This window comes from Oncorhynchus keta, chromosome 28 (assembly GCF_023373465.1).
Source record: "Oncorhynchus keta strain PuntledgeMale-10-30-2019 chromosome 28, Oket_V2, whole genome shotgun sequence".
NCBI lineage: Eukaryota > Metazoa > Chordata > Actinopteri > Salmoniformes > Salmonidae > Oncorhynchus > Oncorhynchus keta.
In genome coordinates this window covers 29758787-29782002 of record NC_068448.1, presented here as the reverse complement: position 1 = coordinate 29782002, position 23216 = coordinate 29758787, and the positions used below count along the sequence as shown (strand labels likewise).

Genomic DNA, 23216 nt, shown 5'->3' with positions numbered 1-23216 from the left:
CTAAATTCCCAACCTGGCCACATCCCATTATGGCCACCTAATCATCCCCATTCGGCCATCAAATTTGCCACCAATGCTACTTATAGGACACATCACTGCACTCTATACTCCTCTGTAAACTGGTCCTCTCTGTATACCTCTCGCAAGACCCACTGGTTGACACTTATTTATAAAACCCTCTTAGGCCTCACTCCCCCTTATCTGAGATACATACTGCAGCCCTCATTCTCCACATACAACACCAGTTCTGTCAGTCACATTCTGTCCCCCAAGGTCCCCCAAGCACACACATACCTGGGTTGCTCTTCGTTTCATTTCGCTGCAGCTAGCGACTGGAACAGGTTGCAAATAAACACTCAAACTGGACAGTTTTTATCTCAATCTCTGCATTCAAAGATTCAATCATGGACACTCTTACTGACAGTTGTGGCTGCTTTGAGTTGTCTCTACCTTCTTGCCCATTGTGCATTGTGTGTTGTCTGTGCCCAATAATGTTTGTACCATGTTTTGTGCTGCTACCATGTTGTGCTGCTAATAAGGCCATGCTCATGAAAAAATAAATTGTCCTCTCTCATCTTAAAACGGCACTGACTGCCACTGGTAGACACAATGTAAGTAACCTAATTTATGCCCCTCTAACTGCCCTGAATGCCTCTGCTGATCCCACAGCTATTGTATGCAGTAATCATGTGCCTATGAACCAGAGTTATACTGTTAGAAACAAGGTTCATGAAATCAATAACTTGCTAGTAACAGATTACATTCATATTCTGACTATCTCTGAAACTCACTTAGATAAAACCTTTGATGATACAGTGGTAGCAATACATGGTTTTACATCTACAGAAAATACAGAAATGCCAATGGTGGAGGTGTTACTGTTTATATTCAGAACCACATTCCTGTAAAGCTTAGAAAAGATCTCATGTCAAATACTTTTGAAGTAATATGGTTACAGGCAGGGGCACCGTATGGAGGAGGGGGGTAGGTTAGGACAATTCTAAGGGCCTGTGTGTGACTGACAGGGTCCCTAAAAAATGATTAGAACATGAGGTAAATTTTTTCCAGTATTGAATTATTAACCTATCATCATTAATATAATATTTTACTTAAAATGTACTAGTTAAACTAACGGTTTATTTTTCTTTTCGGCAAAAAGTAAACATCCAGAGAGACCCCCCCCTCTCTGTTTACATGAAATGCTTCGGTTCTGCCCCCAAACCAGGCGCGAACGGCAGTGAATTGCGAGTGAGGAGTGCCGATGGAGAATCATGTCTCAGGTTCCTAAAGAAAAATGTGGCTTCCAAAAACGAAAAGAAAGAAAAGAAAAATGTGGCTTCCAAAAACGAAAAGAAAGAAAAGAAAGACGGGAGAGAGAAAAGAAAGGGCGACAGTATGTCAGTTTCTCACAAAGGAAGGTGGGTGTAGTCCGAGAGTGGTGGAAATGAACCTGTAAGCGAGTCCATAGTGAAATAGGCAACTTTTGCTCCCTTAACATTAGTTATCAAATCAAATCAAATCCAATTTTATTTGTCACATACACATGGTTAGCAGATGTTAATGCGAGTGTAGCGAAATGCTTGTGCTTCTAGTTCCGACAATGCAGTAATAACCAACAAGTAATCTAGCTAACAATTCCAAAACTACTACCTTATAGACACAAGTGTAAGGGGATAAGAATATGTACATAAAGATATATGAGTGAGTGATGGTACAGAGCGGCATAGGCAAGATACAGTAGATGGTATTGAGTGGAGTATATACATATGAGATGAGTATGTAAACAAAGTGGCATAGTTAAAGTGGCTAGTGATACATGTATTACATAAAGATGCAGTAGATGATATAGAGTACAGTATATACATATACATATGAGATGAATAATGTAGGGTATGTAAACATTATATTAGGTAGCATTGTTTAAAGTGGCTAGTGATATATTTTACATAATTTCCCATCAATTCCCATTATTAAAGTGGCTGGAGTTGAGTCAGTGTGTTGGCAGCAGCCACTCAATGTTAGTGGTGGCTGTTTAACAGTCTGATGGCCTTGAGATAGAAGCTGTTTTTCAGTCTCTCGGTCCCAGCTTTGATGCACCTGTACTGACCTCGCCTTCTGGATGATAGCGGGGTGAACAGGCAGTGGCTCGGGTGGTTGTTGTCCTTGATGATCTTTATGGCCTTCCTGTGACATCGGGTGGTGTAGGTGTCCTGGAGGGCAGGTAGTTTGCCCCCGGTGATGCGTTGTGCAGACCTCACTACCCTCTGGAGAGCCTTACGGTTGTGGGCGGAGCATTTGCCGTACCAGGCGGTGATACAGCCCGACAGGATGCTCTCGATTGTGCATCTGTAGAAGTTTGTGAGTGCTTTTGGTGACAAGTTGAATTTCTTCAGCCTGCTGTCTGTGTGGGTGGACAAATTCAGTTTGTCTGTGATGTGTACGCCGAGGAACTTAAAACTTACTACCCTCGCCACTACTGTTCCATCAATGTGGATAGGGGTGTTCCCTCTGCTGTTTCCTGAAGTCCACAATCATCTCCTTAGTTTTGTTGACGTTGAGTGTGAGGTTATTTTCCTGACACCACACTCCGAGGGCCCTCACCTCCTCCCTGTAGGCCGTCTCGTCGCGTTGTTGGTAATCAAGCCTACCACTGTTGTGTCGTCCGCAAACTTGATGATTGAGTTGGAGGCGTGCGTGGCCACGTAGTCTTGGGTGAACAGGGAGTACAGTTACTTAATATCTTGACAGAAAATTCTGAGTGTTTACATTTCACATCCCCACACCCCTGAACCAGCCCTACTCACAACTGGAGGAGGAGGTGAGCAGCATTGTGGTGAATGACATGTCAGTTGGCATAATTGCTAGGGGTCCATGGGAATTTCTATTTTTATTATTATGAAAAAAATACAAATTATTAAATCCTTTTCGATGATAAGAATTCAAACACAAATAATTTTTTCCACATAATGATCATTATATGAAACAAAAACAGCCTATAGACTGTATTGGAAGCTAGACAGTTTGAAGCATTGAGTGACTCAGTCTGTATAAGTGTTAAAATAATACCTTCAAATGGTCAAGGGACGTCTCCATGGCTTTGACGCAGACTGAAATATGGTTGGTTACTGACGTCTAGTGGTGGTGATACGTAACTGCAGGTCATTTGGGTCAATATTCTGCAGGATTCAGTGCTGTTTAATTTTTTCCGTGGTGCATGCAGCTATTTTAAATCAACAAGATGGTAGTAACTGACATTTTGGTTATGATGTTATTACAAATGGTATTATATTATAGGATATATTATCATATGTGTCATGTACACTCTACAGAGTCAGGACCCTCTTCAAGTGATACAGTTTTGTCAGGGACGAGTGTGGAAGTGGAGGAAGAGGTGAAAGACAGTGCTGGCAGTACCAATGCAGATAATGAGGATGGAGAAAATGAGAAAAAGTGCACAGAAAGAGACCGACAAAGTGAAGATGTTGAAAAACAAGGTGATCAGTGACTTTGCTAGCAAGAAGGCTTGGCGCTAGGTTGGTGAGTAAGGCTGAGCAAGGGCCAGTGATAACTGTTAAATGGCATAGCTTTGGATATGGAATCACTACACACGATGCCCACAGGCTTGGAACAAGACCGAGAACAAGATATATCTCAAAGTAATGGCTGGATTGCCATAAAATTAGTTGTGCACAATCAAGACTACAAGTGGAAGAAACCTATTGATTTGGTGACCACTTGACCTTTCCTCTAGCGCCACCATCAGGCCTTTTCATTTCCATTTTGTTTTCCATTTTCCACTATTACAGCTGATTATTTTCTAGTTCCACTTTATGTAGAATGTCGCTTGCATATCTGCACAGTGTTATATTTTCACAGCTCACTGTCTGTAAATATCATACAGTAAATATTGGACTGCAAGAGAGTTTCAAGCCTGCAAAGGTAGAGTTATTTAAAGCTTTGAATGTGTCGACTGGGTCCTGGAGGTGTGTGGTTACAGCAATTGCGCAGGGTTGGTGTGGCCTGTGGTGGTGCGGCCCAATGTGATATCTTTTCATGGGGCCAAATATCAGTGCCTGGCTATCAGTGCCTGGCTATCAGTGCCTGGCTATCAATCAACCTACCAGGGTAGTTACAAACAGCACAGGAATGAGCACATCTTTACTAATGCTGCAGAAATGTGCTTAAAAGCAGTATCAACAATATAGTAGCCATATCTAGGAAAACCAAAGTTCCAAAGGCTAGGTCTAATATAGTGTATAAGAGGTCATACAATAATTTTTGTAGTGATTCCTATGTTGTTGATATAAAGAATATTTGTTGGTCGGTGGTGTGTAATGAGAAGCAACCAGCCGCTGCACTTGACACATTTATGAAATTGCTTATTCCAGTTACTTCCAGTTATTCCTGTTACTTATTCCAATTGGGGCGGCAGAAGGTTACAAGTTCAAACCCCCGAGCTGACAAGGTACAAATTTGTCGTTCTGCCCCTGAACAGGCAGTTAACCCACTGTTCCTAGGCCGTCATTGAAAATAAGAATTTGTTCTTAACTGACTTGCCTAGTTAAAATTTAAAAAATGACTAATAAAAATGCACCCATTAAAAAAAATGTCTATAAAAACTTTTAAATCCCTGTGGATTGATGAGGAGTTGAAAAATTGTATGGTTGAGAGGGATGAGGCAAATAAGTCTAGCTGCACAACTGGTTGGCTAACGTAATGCAAATTGAGAAATCATGTGACTAAACTGAATAAAAATAAGAAGAAACTGTGCTAAAAAACAAAGATAAATGATATAAAGAATGATAGTAAAAAGCTTTATAGTACCTATAATGACTAATGACATTTTGGGGATTCATCACCAAACCCACTGATATTGCCAATTACTTTAATGATTTATTTTCATTGGTAAGATTAGCAAAGAAACGTTGACCCTACATATCCAAGTATAACTGGTCAAATTAAGAAATTCAAGCATTTTTATTTTTAATTTTGTGAAGTGAGTGTGGAAGAGGTGAACAAATTATTGTTGTCTATCAACAATGACAAGCCACTGGGGTCTGACAACTTGGATGGGAAATTACTGAGGATAATAGTAGACAATATTGCCACTCCTATTTGCCATATCTTCAATTTAAGCCTACTAGAAAGTGTGTTCCTACAGGCCTGGCGCGAAGGAAAGGTAATTCCAGAATTGTAAAGCCCCCTTCACTCTCTCAAATAACCGATCATGAATGAGAGCATAAAGAATGTATGATTAAAGTTAAGAGTCCATATATTGGCAACATAGTAATGGAAAAAAGTCCCAGTTACCAACTTTTGGAAAAAATGGTGTTTGAGCAGATAGGGAAGGACATTCAACATGCAAGGCATTTACACAAATGACTGATGATTGGCTAAGAGAAATTGATGATAAAAATAATGTGGAGCAGTTTTTTTTAGACTTCACTGCGGCTTTTGACATTATGGATCATAGTCTGCCGCTGGTAAAAAGTATGTGTTATGGTTTTACACCCCCTGCTATATTGTGGATAAAGAGATACCGGTCTAAGAGAACACAGAGGATGTTATTTAGTGGAAGCCTCTCCAACATAATCCAGGTGGAATCAGGAATTCCCCAGGGCAGCTGTCTAGGCCCCTTACTTTTTTCAATCTTGACTAATGACATGACATAAATCCAGTGTGTCTATGTATGCAGATAACTCAATATACACATCAGCTACTACAGCGAGTGAAATCCCTGCAATGCTTAGCAAAGAGCTGCAGTTAGTTTCAGAATGGGTGGCGAGGAATCTTGGAATAAGAACCAAATCCAAATCTTGGAATAAATAATGTAGAAATTGAGCAAGCTGAGGTGACTAAACTGCTTGGAGTAACCCTGGATTGTCATGGTCAAACCCTGTTGATACAACAGTAGCTAAGATGGGGAGATGTGTGTCCATAATAAAATGCTGCTCTGCCTTTTTTAACAACACTATCAACAAGGCAGGTCCGAAAGGTCCTAGTTTTGTCACACCTGTTCAGTCGTGTGGTCAGGTGCCACAAAGAGGGTTCTCGGAAAATTACAATTGGCTCAGAATAGGGCAGCACGGCTGGGCCTTAAATGTATAATAATACGCATGTAAATCTCTCATGGCTCAAAGTGGAGGAGAGATTGACTTCATCACTACTTGTTTTGTAAGAAGTGTTGTCCGAGGCGTCTGTTTAAAATACTAACACACAGCTCGGACACCCATGCATACCCCACAAGACATGCCCCCAGAGGTCTCTTCACAATCCCCAAGTCAAGAACAGACTATGGGAAGCGTACAGTACTACGTAGAGCCATGGCTACATGGAACTCTATTCCAGATCAGGTAACTGAAGCAAGCAATATAATCAGATTTATAAAAACAGATAAAAACACACCTTATCGAACAGCGGGGACTATGAAGAGAGACACACACAGGCACAGACACACTCGTGATAAGACGCACTCTATACACACACGTGGATTTTGTATTGTAGATATGTGGCAGTAGAGTAGTGGCCTGAGGGAACACGCTTACTATGTTGTGAAAGTGATGTGAAATGTAATGTCATGTAATATTTGGCAAGTGTCTTCACTGACATTTTCAACCTCTCCCTGACTAAGTCTGTAATACCTACATGTTTCAAGCAGACCACCACAGTCCCCTCACCATAGAAACCCTATACCCACTCCAATTCGCATACTGCCCCAACAGATCCACAGATGACGTAATCGCAATTGCACTCCACAATTCCCTTTCTACCTGGACAAAAGGAACACCTATGTGAGAATGCTGTTCAATGACTACAGGTCAGTGTTTAACACCATAGTGCCCACAAAGCTCATCACTAAGCTAAGGACCCTGGGACTAAACACCTCCCTCTGCAACTGGACCCTGGACTTCCTGACGAACCACCCCCGGGTGGTAAGGATAGGCAACAACACATCTGCCACACTGATTCTCAGCACAGGGGCCCCTCAGGGGTGAGTGCTTAGTCCACAAATGTTATTTGTCACATGCTCCAAATACAACAGACCTTACAGTGAAATGCTTACCTACAAGCCCTTAACCAAGCCCTTAACCAACAGTTAAGAAAAAAATAGATAAGTAAACTTTTTTTTAAATGATGAAAGAGCAGCAGTAAAATAACAGTTGTGAGGCTATATACAGGGGGTACTGGTACAGTGTCAATGTGCAGGGCACAGGTTAGTCGAGGTAATATGTACATGTAGGTTGAGTTAAAATGACTATGCATAGATTTAAAAAAAAGTTTTTCTCTTTTTTACCCCCAATTTCGTGGTATCCAATTGTTAGTAGCTACTATCTTGTCTCATCGCTACAACTCCCGTACGGGCTCGGGAGAGACGAAGGTTGAAAGTCACGAGTCCTCCGATACACAACCCAACCAAGCCGCACTGCTTCTTAACACAGCGTGCATCCAATCCGTAAGCCAGCCGCACCAATGTGTCGGAGGAAACACTGTGCACCTGGCAACCTTGGTTAGCGTGCACTGCGCCAGGCCTGCCACAGGAGTCGCTGGTGCACGATGAGACAAGGATATCCCTAACGGCCAAACCCTCCCAAACCCAGACGACGCTAGGCCAATTGTGCGTCGCCCCACGGACCTCCCGGTCGCGGCCAATTACGACAGAGCCTGGGCGGGAACCCAGAGTCTCTGGTGGCACAGCTGGCGCTGCAGTACAGCTCCCTTAACCACTGCTCCACCCGGGAGGCTATGCATAGATAATAAACAGAGAATAGCAGCAGCATAAAAGGGGGAGGGCAATGCAAATAGTCTGGGTAGCCATTTCATTAGCTGTTCAGGAGTATTATGGCTTGTGGGTTACCTCGACTAACCTGTACCCCCGCACATTGACTCGGTACAAGTACCCCCTGTATATAGCCTTGTTATTTTATTGTTTCTTTTTAGTTTATTTAGTAAATATTTTCTTAACTCTATTTACTTAAAACTGCATTGTTGGTTAAGGGCTTGTAAATAAGGATTTCACAGTAAGTTCTTCACTTGTAGTATCATGCGCATGTGACAAATAACATTTGATAGCTACCTAATATGCAATTCCGACTTGAAATGAGTTATCTAGCTAGATAACGTTAGCTAGGATCTTAGGTAGCCAGTTTGAGTTGAAACATTATTGATAGCTAGCTGGCAACATCATATCCAACCTGAAATGCCAATGAATATAGCTACAAGATCTGTCATGAAAGCCAATCGAAATCCCTCCAACTTGCAGTTGAAAAACATGTGTTAGTAATGTAGCTAGCTTGCTAACGTTAGCAATGCAAATCTTCCACTCTGACATTACATCAATTTACATGTTAGGGAGACCCTTTGAATTTAGCTAGTTACATCACAGTATCATAGCTAGTCTGGCTCGCTAGAATGATCAAATAATGTAGCTACCTAGCTAGTATAACCAACATTTACTCACCAACAACACCAGTCTCAGGTTTGACGGTTAACAGCCCGCAGAAGTAGTAGCTAGCGTTGGATGTAATCCATATTGACCACCTGCTCAAGATTGTTGAACAAGTTTATGTTTTTCGATTCAGTCGCTCTTTAATAAGTTTCATAATATTCATATAATTTATTTCTCTAACTCCAATTTAAAGGCTTTTCAAAGTTAATGCAACGTAAACTGATAATGTAAACATATTCTCAAATATATCCTGGAAAGGCAATTAACTAATTGAAAAATGTCATCTTTCATTTAATAATTCATGACATGATTCAAGCATTCAGGCTGTATAGGCAGCGTCAACACTGGTAGCCCAATTATGATCTTTTAACACTAATTGGTATTTTGACCAATCAGATCAGGTCTTTGGACAATTAAATTGGTCTGGCAGTTTAAACGTAGCTGTCACGCCCTGACCTTAGAGAGCCTTTTAATTTCTCTATTTGGTTAGGTCGGGGTGTGATTTGGGTGGGCATTCTTGTTTTTCTATTTCTTTGTTGGTCGGGTATGGTTCCCAATCAGAGGCAGCTGTCTATCGTTGTCTCTGATTGTGGATCATACTTAGGCAGCCTTTTTTCCACCTTCAGTGTGTGGGATCTTGTTTGTATGTAGTTTCTTTCTTTCTTTCTGCACTGCATGCGGCTTTACGTTCGTTTTTGTGTTTTGTTGTTTTTTCGGTGTCATTTAAACAAAAGAAAAATGTATGCCTACAACGCTGCACCTTGGTCCAATCCATCTTTCAACGAACGTGACAGCAGCCTTTGAGTTGTTATCCTGTATCTCATACTAGTTCTAACCAGAAGATGGCATCCTCTACTTTCTGACATGTTTGGTCCAGTGAATATTATTGGAAAGCCTGTATCAAAGACATATTTTACACAGTATTTTAAACTCATAATTGAAGGTTTAAAAAGAGAAACAAAACTACAATGCGGGATAAATTATATCCTCTGCAGTTAGATTGACCATGCCAGGTGATGCAGCTGTGCTTCAATTCAAACTAACTTAACCTTCTGGGCGTAGCCTACATGGCAAAATGGAAGTTAACCTGACACTTCTGCAGATTGCGAACGAATTAGCATTTCCATTTCTGGAGGACTTTTAAATGAATGGTATACAGTCATTGATTATTGAAGAATATAACTTATCCCCATACTCCTGTTTGTGAACAATGTAATGGTAAACAAACAATGTAAACAAACAGCTTGATTAAAACTGTTCGGCCAATTGCAACGAACAAGCTGAACTTCGCACACTGCAGTGTATTAAAGTTATTTTTCTTCAAATATAAGAGCGGGAGACTACATGCACCTACCTACCTGCGTGCTAAAATAATCTTGATTCGAATAAAAACCCGCAAGAATTTACAAGTAGAGTAGATCATATCTCGTTGTTACTGTATTTATACCAGTGTCTAGTTTTTCTATTCCCGCCCCCAAAACCTATAGGAGTGATGACAATTCTTATTATAATAATGGAGTATATATCATAACGTTTCATGGCAACATAATTATATCATTTGTGCAAGTTTAATTTTCTTAATTAGACAATTTTATTGATAAATTCAATTCAGAAAATGTGTTTGTTAAATTGCCACAGTATATATTTGTTGTTGTAAACAAGGAAATACTTTGAGTTATACGGAATTATTTGAAATGAATAAATCTGTCATTAGTCTGCTCACTGAGCAGGTTTTAAGTTAACACGCTTTAGCAAAAGTGGTAATACAGTGGCCAATAATGGTTGCAACTGAGATCAGTTGTGCGGTTGATCTTAGCCTATATTGATGGTTCAATGAGAGATCACCTCACGGTAATACAGCCACAATAATGGTTGCAATAGGCCCAACATTTTGATCTCATGGATAGTCAGTCCTTGCATCCATTATACTGCCATATCAAGCAAAAGAGCAGTAACTGCTCATAGAGGGAAACTTTTTTTTTAGATGTTTTATTTCACCTTTATTTAACCAGGTAGGCTAGTTGAGAACAAGTTCTCATTTGCAACTGCGACCTGGCCAAGATAAAGCATAGCAGTGTGAACAGACAACAGAGTTACACATGGAGTAAACGATTAACAAGTCAATAACACAGTAGAAAAAAAGGGGAGTCTATATACATTGTGTGCAAAAGGCATGAGGAGGTAGGCGAATAATTACAATTTTGCAGATTAACACTGGAGTGATAAATGATCAGATGGTCATGTACAGGTAGAGATATTGGTGTGCAAAAGAGCAGAAAAGTAAATAAATAAAAACAGTATGGGGATGAGGTAGGTGAAAATGGGTGGGCTATTTACCAATAGACTATGTACAGCTGTAGCGATCGGTTTGCTGCTCAGATAGCAGATGTTTGAAGTTGGTGAGGGAGATAAAAGTCTCCAACTTCAGCGATTTTTGCAATTCGTTCCAGTCACAGGCAGCAGAGAACTGGAACGAAAGGCGGCCAAATGAGGTGTTGGCTTTAGGGATGATCAGTGAGATACACCTGCTGGAGCGCGTGCTACGGATGGGTGTTGCCATCGTGACCAGTGAACTGAGATAAGGCGGAGCTTTACCTAGCATGGACTTGTAGATGACCTGGAGCCAGTGGGTCTGGCGACGAATATTTCGCGAGGGCCAGCCGACTAGAGCATACAAGTCGCAGTGGCGGGTGGTATAAGGTGCTTTAGTGACAAAACAGATGGCACTGTGATAAACTGCATCCAGTTTGCTGAGTAGAGTGTTGGAAGCAATTTTGTAGATGACATCGCTGAAGTCGAGGATCGGTAGGATAGTCAGTTTTACTAGGGTAAGTTTGGCGGCGTGAGTGAAGGAGGCTTTGTTGCGCAATAGAAAGCCGACTCTTGATTTGATTTTTGATTGGAGATGTTTGATATGAGTCTGGAAGGAGAGTTTACAGTCTAGCCAGACACCTAGGTACTTATAGATGTCCACATATTCAAGGTCGGAACCCGTAGAGGTGGATCAGGGAATCGCCCGCAGCAAGAGCAACATCATTGATATATACAGAGAAAAGAGTCGGCCCGAGAATTGAACCCCCACAGAGACTGCCAGAGGACCGGACAGCATGCCCTCCGAACTGACAAAAATGACGTAAAAAGTTGTTTTATTGTCCAGCCAAATTAACTGTAGGCAGATCATTGGAGATGTCTTCCTATGAGGCTATATTTGATTAATACTGACCCTAACCTTTGACATGACCTTTGACCCTAGACGGCAGTTACTGCCTTCTTGCTTGGTACACCCACTGGAATACGTTTCCATTACAATTTTGTTTAACAAACTTGTGTTCATGTATTTATTTGTATGTGGCTGTCAGTGTCATATAGTTTGATACTTGTATCAGTAAAGAATAATAAATAATACCATGGTAAACCGTGGACACTGCAGCCCAAGGCTCAATGAAACCAAGATAAAAGGCAGTAAGTGACATGAGTGATGACAGTTACCGCCTTTATCCCGTGACTGTAAACATGACCCCACAATTTCTCCATAACACAACGGAGGCAGAATAATTGTCCACATGATGAAGCATGCATTTAATGTATGAAACAATCAAAAAACTAATTTCTTACGAAATGTGCAGGTACTGCTCTTTTTCTTGTTAGGGCAGCATAGCTCTGTCTATGAATTTGAGAGTGGTTACATTTCTCCAGCACTTTCTCTCAGGTGGTTACCAAATAAAGTGGTGGGGTGACCACTTTGCTGTTGTTTGAATTTCAGATTGTCCCTTTAGATTAAAAAAAACTCTATATTCGCTTCAGCATGTCTGTGGGCAATGTAACTTGGGGAGCTTTTACACCAGGTTTTTCCAAACTCTGGTGACCACCCCCTTAGTTCAGCTAGTTTGGACTGGTGTGAACACTATATGCACTCGGAAGCAACGCATTGTGGTTTGCCCCAAAAGGGTGGTCTCAGTCCATTTTCATTTGTATGATTGTGTGTTTCGCGCCAAAAGGGTGGTCTCAATCCATTTTCATTTGTATGATTGTGTTGTTGGCTGCAGGTGTGAAAGCAGTCCAGACCAAACACAGGCGCACAATATTATTGGTTGTTTGACTGTGAGCATTTGATTAAATGCACGTAATATCATAAATATTTTGTGAGCAGTGCATTTATGAGTGTATCCTACGCAGATTAGGGGAGACCAGGGGATATAGGTTACTGAATATATTCACAGCATTTCAGCAGTTAGAGCAGCTATTACACATTTTTATTCTCCTGAATATTGTTGGAAGACCAAAGCAAAAGTAATATGACAATTGGGACACAAGGTGATGTACCATGATGATCATAGATGGTTTTAACATGAGCATTTTTGGCCAATAAACAAATGACTTGCATGAACACATTGTTTTGTTTAGGAATTTTAGTTCATTTGACATTTGGCAATGTGAAACCAATTGGACCCCAAAAAATAAATAATACAATGTAACAAATTAATCAAACTCTGATTTGAACTATAGCTCAGAACTATGTATGAAAACATAATGCATAATGGTTAATTAACAACAAATAAAGGGGGGGCTATGAACTAAAACTGTTTTTTTGAGTGTAATTATCCTTTGATTGCGCATCTAGGTGAGAGTGGTCATATGTCAAACCATTCAGACGCTACAGACATTTTCGTGAGAAGGCAGATTTTCGGGATGTCTCGTGGTCTGGCAAACACCGCTGTAGCTCAGCCACCTTCCACCGCAGGTGAGGAGTGCCAACATAGGCGGATGCAGTAGATAGAGAGGCAGCCCATGAAAAAAAACTCTCATCTCTATTTTAAAAATCCAATCGTAACACAATATCTGCCAATTCATTGCCATCAATATTGGCCCTGTCTGTATGGTGCAAGCGTTTGTCTATCACTCTGTGTTCAGCCAGTTAGCGATGCTAATGATAACCATCTTGTAGTCAGAGAAGGACTTTCCCCACTAAATAAACTTCAGTTAGTGCTAAACACGGCTGCTAGAATCTTGGCACAGACAGACAGAAAACTCAGGTATAAATACCCAGGGGATAAGTGGGGAAGATGGGCGACACCTGGAGGGGCGTGGAGACATGCACAAGTGAAACAGATCAAGGCGTGACATATCTTCAGTAGGTACTATTATTGGGTGTACTCTGGCGAACAGAGTGAACAGTGAACAGAAAGGCACTGGAACGACGAACGGCCCTTGCTGGCCGGTTCCCCTCTCTCCACTGGGATTCTTTGCCTCTAACACTATTACGGGGGCTGAGTCACTTGCTTACACTTGCTCTTCCATGCCGTCCCTAGGAGGGTGCGTCACTTGAGTGGGTTGAGTCACTGACATGATCTTCCTGTCCGGGTTGGCGCCCCCCTTGGGTTCGTGCTGTGGGGGAGACCTTCGTGGGCCATACTCGACCTTGTCTCAGGGTAGTAAGTTGGTGGTTTGAAGATATCCCTCTAGCCGTGTGTTATATCATGCCTGGTCGTCCCTGTGTCTCCCGACCCCTTCTGTCTCAGCCTCAAGTATTTATGCAGCAATAGTTTATGTGTCGGGGGGCTAGGGTCAGTCTGTTATATCTGGAATATTTCTCCTGTCTTATCCGGTGTCCTGTGTGAATTTAAGTATGCTCCCTCTAATTCTCTCTCACTCTCTCTCTTTCTCTCAGAGGACCTGAGCCCAAGGACCATGCACCCTCTACAACCACTGCTGTTATTATTATTATTATTATTATTATTTGACCCTGCTGGTCATCTATGAACATTTGAACATCTTGGCCATGTACTGTAATAATGTCCACCCCGCACAGCCAGAAGAGGACTGGCCACCCCTCAGAACCTGGTTCCTCTCTAGGTTTCTTCCAAGGTTCCTGCCTTTCTAGGGAGTTTTTCCGAGCCACCGTGCTTCTACATTTGCATTGCTTGCTGTTTGGGGTTTTACGCTGGGTTTCTGTATAGCACTTTGTGACACCGGGCTGATGTAAAAAGGGCTTCATAAATAAATGTGATTGATTGATTGATTGATATTTGACTTAAAGAGAGAGAGAGACAATAGTTGATCAGTTTTGAACAAATTATTTTCTTCGAAAATGAAGAAGAGAGAGTCATTTTTTTCACTTTCACTTACTTAGATCGCAAATGCAGTTAGCTACTTGAGTCTACTCAAACACCCTGCTCAAACAGAGGGATGCTATGATAGCTAGCTGGCCCAATAGGTCCACAGACGACGCAATCGCCATCACACTGCACACTGCCCGAACCCATCTGGACAAAAGGAATACCTATGTGAGAACGCTGTTCATCGATTACAGCTCAGCATTTAACACCATAGTACCCTCCAAACTCGTCATTAAGCTCGAGACCCTGGGTCTCGACCCCGCCCTGTGCAACTGGGTCCTGGACTTCCTGACGGGCTGCCCCCAGGTGGTGAGGGTAGGTAACAACATCTCCAACCCGCTGATCCTCAACACTGGGTCCCCACAAGGGTGCATTCTCAGCCCTCTCCTATACTCCCTGTTCACCCACGACTGCGTGGCCATGCACGACTCCAGCTCAATCATCAAGTTTGCAGAAAGCACTACAGTGGTAGGCTTGATTACCAACAACGACGAGACGGCCTGCAGGGAGGAGGTGAGGGCCCTCGGAGTGTGGAGTCAGGAAAATAACCTCACACTCAATGTCAACAAAACAAAGGAGAAGATCGTGGACTTCAGGAAACAGCAGAGGGAGCAGCCCCCTATCTACATTGACATTGACGGGACAGTAGTTTTAAGTTCCTCGGCGTACACATCACGGACAAACTGAATTGGTCCACCCACACAGACAGCGTGGTGAAGAAGGTGCATCAGCGCCTCTTCAACATCAGGAGGCTGAAGATATTAGACTTGTCACCCAAAACACTCAAACTTTTACAGATGCACAATCGAGAGCATCCTGTCGAGCTGTATCACCCCCTGGTACGTCAGCTGCTCCGCCCATAACCGTAAGGCTCTCCAGAGGGTAGTGAGGTCTGCACAACACATCACCGGGTGCAAACTACCTGCCCTCCAGGACCCTGACACCACCCGATGTCACAGGAAGGCCAAAAAGACCATCAAGGACAACAACCACCCGAGCCACTGCCTGTTCACCCCGCTATCATCCAGAAGGCGAGGTCAGTACAGGTGCATCAAAGCGGGGGCCGAGAGACTGAAAAACAGCTTCTATCTCAAGGCCATCAGACTGTTAAACAGCCACCACTAACATTGAGTGGCTGCTGCCAACATACTGACTCAACTCCAGCCACTTTAATAATGGAAAAATTGATGTAATCAACTTATCACTAGCCACTTTATATAATGTTTACATACCCTACATTACTCATCTCATATGTATATACTGTACGCTATACCATCTACTGCATCTTGATGTAATTAAATGTATCACTAGCCACTTTAAACAATGCCACTTTATATAATGTTTACATACCCTACATTACTCATCTCATATGTATATACTGTACACTATACCATCTGCTGCATCTTGCATATGCCGTTCGGCCATCACTCATTTATATATTTTTATGTACATATTCATATTCATTCCGTTACACTTGTGTGTAGAAGGTAGTTGTTGTGGAATTGTTAGGTTATATTACTTGTTAGATATTACTGCATGGTCGGAACTAGAAGCACAAGCATTTCGCTACACTTGTATTAACATCTGCCAACCATGTGTATGTGACAAATATATTTGATTTGATTTTGATATTGATTTGATGACTATCCAACACAACACTGGAAAGTCAAGGTAAGCTTTTGGTTTTACAAATGTATTGCCACCAGGGCCCGCCGGTGTACAGTAGAAGTCGGAAGTTTACATAGGTTCGACTCATTAAAACTTGTTTTTCAACAACTCCACAAATTTCTTGTTAAAGAAATATAGTTTTGGCAAGTAGGTTAGGACATCTGCTTCGTGCATGACAAGTCATTTTTCCAATAATTGTTTACAGACAGATTATTTCACTGTATCACAATTCCAGTGGGTCAGAAGTTTACATACACTAAGTTGACTGTGCCTTTAAACAGCTTGGAAAATTCCAGAAAATTATGTGATGGCTTTAGAAGCTTCTGATAGGCTAATTGACATCATTTGAGTCAATTGGAAGTGTATCTGTGGATGTATTTCAAGGTCTACCTTCAAACTCAGTGCCTCTTTGCGTGACATCAAGGGAAAATCAAAAGTTATCAGCCAAGACCTCAGAAACAATATTGTAGACCTCCACAACTCTGGTTTATCATTGGGAGCAATTCCAAACACCCGAAGGTACCACATTCATCTGTACAAACAATAGTATGCTAGTATAAACACCATCGGACCACGCAGCCGTCATACCGCTCAGGAGAAGACGCGTTCTGTCTCCTAGATGAAGTACTTCGGTGCGAAAAGTGTGAATCAATCCCAGAACAACAGCAAAAGGACCTTGTGAAGATGCTGAAGGAAACAGGTACAAAAGTATCTATAATCCACTATAAAACGAGTCCAATATCGACATATCCTGAAAAGACAGCTAACCAAGGAAGAAGCTCCTGCTCCAAAACCGCCATAAAAAAGCCAGACTACGGTTTGCAACTGCCCATGGGGACAGAGATCATACTTTTTGGATAAATGTCCTCTGGTCTGATGAAACAAAAATAGAACTGTTTGGCCATAATGACCATCGTTATGCTTGGAGGAAAAAGGGGGAGGCTTGCAAGCCGAAGAACACCATCCCAAACATGAAGCATGGGGGTGGAAGCAACATGTTGTGGGGGTGCTTTGCTGCAGGAGGAACTGGTGCACTTCACAAAATAGATGGCATCATGAGGCAGGGAAATTATGTGGAAATATTTAAGCAACATCCCAAGACATCAGTCAGGAAGTTAAAGCTTGGTCGCAAATGGGTCTTCCAAATGGACAATGACCCCAAACTTACTTCTAAAATTGTGGCAAAATGGCATAAGGACACAAAGTCAAGGTATTGGAGTGGCCATCACAAAGCCCTGACCTCAATCCTATAGAAAATGTGTGGGCAGAACTGAAAAAGCATGTGCGAGCAAGGAGGCCTACAAACCTGACTCAGTTACACCAGCTCTGTCAGGAGGAATGGGCCAAAATTCACCCAACTTATTGTGGGAAGCTTGTGGAAAGGAATTGTACAAAAAAAACAAAAAAAAACTGAGTTTAAATGTATTTGGCTAAGGTGTATGTAAACTTCCGACTTCAACTGTAAGTGCTAAACTGCTTGGAAAGGTTTTTTCGCCTGGTCACATACAGCTGATGTGCACTGAAGTCCACAAGTCAAGGGAAAAGGTGAGTGGAGGAGAGCGCATAGATGTGAGATGGATTACAATGTGGCTGCTATGAAAGTGAACTGTGTTTACGCGTGATCAGGGGTGTATTCATTCCACTGATTCTGTTAAAATGTTTCTTAAATGGAAGCAAACCGAACAAAACTATTTTGCAACTGTTGGACTGATTACATCCTATGTGACACTGTCTGTCCATCTGTCACAGTCTGTCACCTCAAATGTATCTCGCGACCTGTGTACATCTACGTTGTATACTTCATAGTCTAGGTTGGAGCAACTTCATGATGGATATAGGGAAAATATACATTTTCATTCATAATGTTAAATTTGAAAATGAATAGATAGTCAACATGATTCATGATAACTTTTCAGCTTTCTTGAAGTGGTAAAAAATGAAGTTACCACACATCAGTCTAATAAAAGTTATCAGAGAAAGAAACTTTGATTTAACTATGGCCAATGATCTTGAGACTTTTTGGACGGGCACTGCCAATGTAATTCTATGGCAGCACGCAAGGGGGCAGAAGCTGCTGGTCCTAAGTGGGCTCTCCCAGTAGGTGCTGTGGTGATGTGAGTGACATTGACCTGAGCCAATCACTTTCAAACAGATAAGATCAACGACACCTGCACTCTGTGCTTTCTCTGGCTGCCCTTCCACCACAGAAAGCACTCAGAGAGGCTGAAACAGCTGCATTCTGAAGCAATTATTTTCTTTACATTGTTTGCTAACTGATATTCTATAATTTTGTGACACAAATTAATGCCAGAATTACATGCAAAACAGAACCATCTGTTGGATAATGGTGGGGCTGCGCCCCACTTTCCCTGAATGAAGTTTCGCCACTGCTGGTCTCTGTTGTTACAATAAATGAGTGAGGAGGTGTGGAGTCAGGCGCAGAGAGCAAAAGATGTGGGAAAAAACACGCTTTAATGTCCCGGAAACATAACATGAACAAAAGTACGAAAACAAATGATCAGAAATATAAACGGACAGCGTGAAACCCAATATCAAACAAAAATACACTCAAACAACAAAACAGACGAACAAGCCCGCACGAAACAGAAGCGGGCTGAACAAACTATATATAACCCTACCCTAACAACCAAACAAGAAACAGGTGATACCAATTAGACAGAACTACTGGAACACAGAACAACGGATTGGCGATAGCTAGTAGACCGGCTACGACGACCACCGAGCGCCACCCGATCAAGAAGGGGAGTCACCTTCGGTAATATTCGTGACATCTGTGGCTTTTAACTCTGATATAGTGACAGTATATAATTTCTGGCTACATTTTCTCGCCGTGCTGTACTTATGATCAATGGGTATTGATATCATGGTCAGTAACCTCTTGCAGTGCAGCTTTGTGATGAAGATGGGTATAGAATATAATATCCCCCATGGCACAATGTATAACATATGAAACCCTCTGTCTGTACAATGTTCAGCTTCATGTCTCCCTTTATTTATGATTGCAGTGCAGCTTTGTGATGATGGGTAAGAATAGGAGTATCCTTCATGGTACAGTGTACATATGATATATTCAGTCCTCAGTCTGACATGAATCTGGACATGGACATTGTTTAATTAAAAAGGTGGATAATTAAGAATCAAAACAACCCCAGTCATATAAAGATGACTTTATATTCCTACTTTAAAAGTAGAAATTATAAAAGCTACAAATATAAAACATAAAGGCTTCCTATGCACTACATTAATGCTTCACAAATCATCTATAAGCATATGTCACGCTCTATAAATGTTATGTGAAGGGTGACTTAACAATTCCACTGTAGGTTGAATTGCCGAATGTGACAACGCACTATGTAGGTTTATATACCATTATAGAAATACTACAATATTAATTAAATACGCGCTTATAGATTATTTTTGAAGCATTTATGTCGTGTTTATGGGACCAACTTCACTAAGCTTGCCAACAATATTTTTTGTGTTGTTGTGAACTTTTTCTCTCTGTGTGTGTGTGTGTGTGTGTGTGTGTGTGTGTGTGTGTGTGTGTGTGTGTGTGTGTGTGTGTGTGTGTGTGTGTGTGTGTGTGTGTGTGTGTGTGTGTGTGTGTGTGTGTCTAAGTTCCAGAGAGGTCTGTCAAAGTGAAGCTCCAGGCCAAGTGATGCAGTTGATGAGAGGAAAATGAAGGAAAACATGCCCATTAGACATACTTCGTCGGGAACTTTGCAGGGTGTTATGCTGACAGTTCCTATATTTGAAGTTTCTCTCAGGGAGGGCTGTGTATATTCGAAAGAGAGGTCTGTTGCCGTAAATCCTTCAAACACACCAAATCACCAATCTTCCTCAGGGCACTCTCATTTCAACACATTAATCTTTGGATTTTTTCAGCCATGAAGTGTAAAAAAAAAAACTGTTTGGCCTCATGGGGAATCCATTTGGACGTGTGTGCACGAATATCAAAGAGGCTGATGTGTGGGTGCCCTATGTGGTTCCACATCACACAATGATGAGGTTAATACTGCAAACACTACAAACGGAATCATTTGAATTTTAAAAAAAATAACATGTTAAATTTAGATTTCAATTCGCCCTAGGATGTTGTTGGTGCAGAAATTTGCAGTATCACTTTGATAAACTGAACCCCTGGCCTTTCCTCTCCAAATACACACAAGACAGGTGATAAAATTAACTGTGATAATAATATCATGAATGTTGTCATGGCTATAACTGCCCGAGGCCAATCACAAATACAGTACATCATTGAGACCTACACTACCATTCAAAAGTTTGGGGGTCACTTAGAAATGTCCTTGTTTTCCATGAAAACAATTAATAGGAAATATAGTCAAGACATTGACACGATTATAAATAATGATTTTTAATTGAAATAATAATTGTGTCCTTCAAACTTAGCTTTCGTCAAAGAATCCTCCATTTGCAGCAATTACAGCCTTGCAGACCTTTGGCATTCTAGTTGTCAATTTGTTGAGGTAATCTGAAGAGATTTCACCCCATGTTCCCTGAAGCACCTTCCACAAGTTGGATTGGCTCGCCCTTGGCACATCTTACATACCATACGGTCAAGCTGCTCCCACAACAACTCAATAGGGTTGAGATCTGGTGACTGTGCTGGCCACTCCATTATAGACAGAACACCAGCTGACTGCTTCTTCTTTAAATAGTTATTGCATAGTTTGGAGCTGTGCTTTGGGTCATTGTCCTGTTGTGGAGGAAATTGGCTCCAATTAAGCGCCGTCCACAGGGTATGGCATGGTGTTGCAAAATTGAGTGATAGCCTTCCTTCTTCAAGATCCTTTTTACACTGTACAAATCTCCCACTTTACCAACACCAAAGCATCACCAGACCATCACATTGCCTCCACCATGCTTGACAGATGGTGTCAAGCACTCCTCCAGCATTCATTTTTTCGGCATCTCATGAATGTTCTACTTTGTGATCTGAACACCTCAAACTTAGATTTGTCTGTCCATAACACTTTTTTCTTCCTCTGTCCAGTGTCTCTGTTATTTTGCCCATCTTAATCTTTTCTATTTATTGGCCAGTCTGAGATATGGCTTTTTCTTTGCAACTCTTGCCTTAGAAGGCCAGCATCCCAGAGTCGCCTCTTCACTGTTGATGTCGAGACGGGTGTTGTGCAGGTACTATTTAATGAAGCTGCCAGTTGAGGATTTGTGAGGCGTCTGTTTCTCAAACTAGACACTCTAATGTATTTGTCCTCTTGCTCAGTTGTGCACCGGGGACTCCCACTCCTCTTTCTATTCTGGTTAGAGCCAGTTCTGTGAAGGGAGTAGTACACAGCGTTGTATGAGATCTTCAGTTTCTTGGCAATTTCTCGCATGGAATAGTCTTCATTTCTCAGAACAAGAATAGACTGACGAGTTTCAGAAGAAAGTTATTTGCTTCTGGCCATTTTGAGCCTTTAATCGAACCCACAAATACTGATACTCCAGATACTCAAATAGTCTAAAGTTTTATTGCTTATTTAAATCATCACAACAGTATTCAGCTGTGCTAACATAATTGCAAAAGTGTTTTCTAATGATCAATTTGTCTTTTAAAAATGATAAACTTGGATGAGCTAACACAACACAAGGAGTAAGGGTTGCTGATAATGGGCCTCTGTACGCCTACGTAGATATTGCATTAAAAATCAGCTGTTTCCAGCTACAATAGTCATTTACAACATTAGCAATGTCTACACTGTATTTCTGATAAATTTTATGCTACTTTAAATGGACAAAAAAAATTGCCTTATTTTCAAAAACAAGGACACTTCTAAGTGACCCCAAAATGTTGAAGGGTAGTGTATGTCTGGGCAGATTGATTTAGCCTAGGCCTATAGGCAACAATATAAAATGTAAATGCAATCAATGCACTGAAGGGGAAATCAGGATTTGAAAAATAACATAGCTGTCACCCCACCACTTGTTTTGGTAAATAGCTGAGGGATGGGGCTGGAGAACGGATGGATGCAAGGATATAAAACATTATAGTTTTAACTATGTTTTGAAGCAGTGTGTGCTAAAAAATAAGCTAAATTGTTTACATACAATGGAATAAAACAGGTATATTCTTCAAGAATCAATGGCTATATATAATTACGTTAGAAGTCCAAAAATACCAATCCCAGAATGCCCTTTTAAAAACATGAATGCTTTCTACCTAAACTAAGCCATCATAGACTCCATATTCCTCCACGCTGATAATCACAAAGTATATTGTCTGAATAGAAGTTGAGAGTAAAGCTCAGTTCATATCCGTGTGCTCAGCCCAAACACAACCTCCATAAGAATATGAATCCTTAGGGTGAGCATGGAAACAGAAAGACTAACTAAACTACAATCACAAACTGGTAAATGAAGAAAACTGGATATCTGGACTTTAAAATCAAGAGTGTCTGGCTTAAGACACATTTCACCAGAGTGCCTTATCCACAAGAGTAAACCAGAGGACGGGCTCCTACTCATGAGTAACCGACCTGTCAGGGGATGGGAGCCGGTGAAAACTCTCTCGTGTATTATACATGGAGCCATTCCACAATTGGATGAAAGAGTATGGTTTGATACAAAGGCATTAGCTAAAGAGACACCAGTTAAAGCGGTTGTGTTTTGTTGAATGAAGTGCCCAAATCTGACATGCCGTTGACAGTAGATGCATTTATTGTGTCTCACAGGCTCACAGCTTGTTCTCATGTGGTGATCTGAAAACAGACAGATGGCCAAACCCTTTGTAGTCGGCGCAGTGCTGCAAGGCATAGCAGGCGTCAGACAGTTCGATTGTAATCTCAAGGTTTTGGAGTTGAAATCAGAGGGAGAGGAATTGTATGCAGAGAAATATACAATAGATCTGTGGATAGAATGAATGGTACAACCTAGGCAGAGTCAAGGGCACTTATTTATTTGTGTCCTGAATGAAATACATGCCCTTGACTCTGTGCCTTGGTTTT

General features: G+C 41.4%; 1 long non-coding RNA gene across 1 annotated transcript in view; it reads right to left on the bottom strand.

The window, feature by feature from the left end:
• LOC127912778 (uncharacterized) overlaps window positions 1–23216 on the bottom strand; it is a 59263-nt gene that overhangs the window by 6735 nt on the left and 29312 nt on the right. The window lies entirely within an intron of this gene.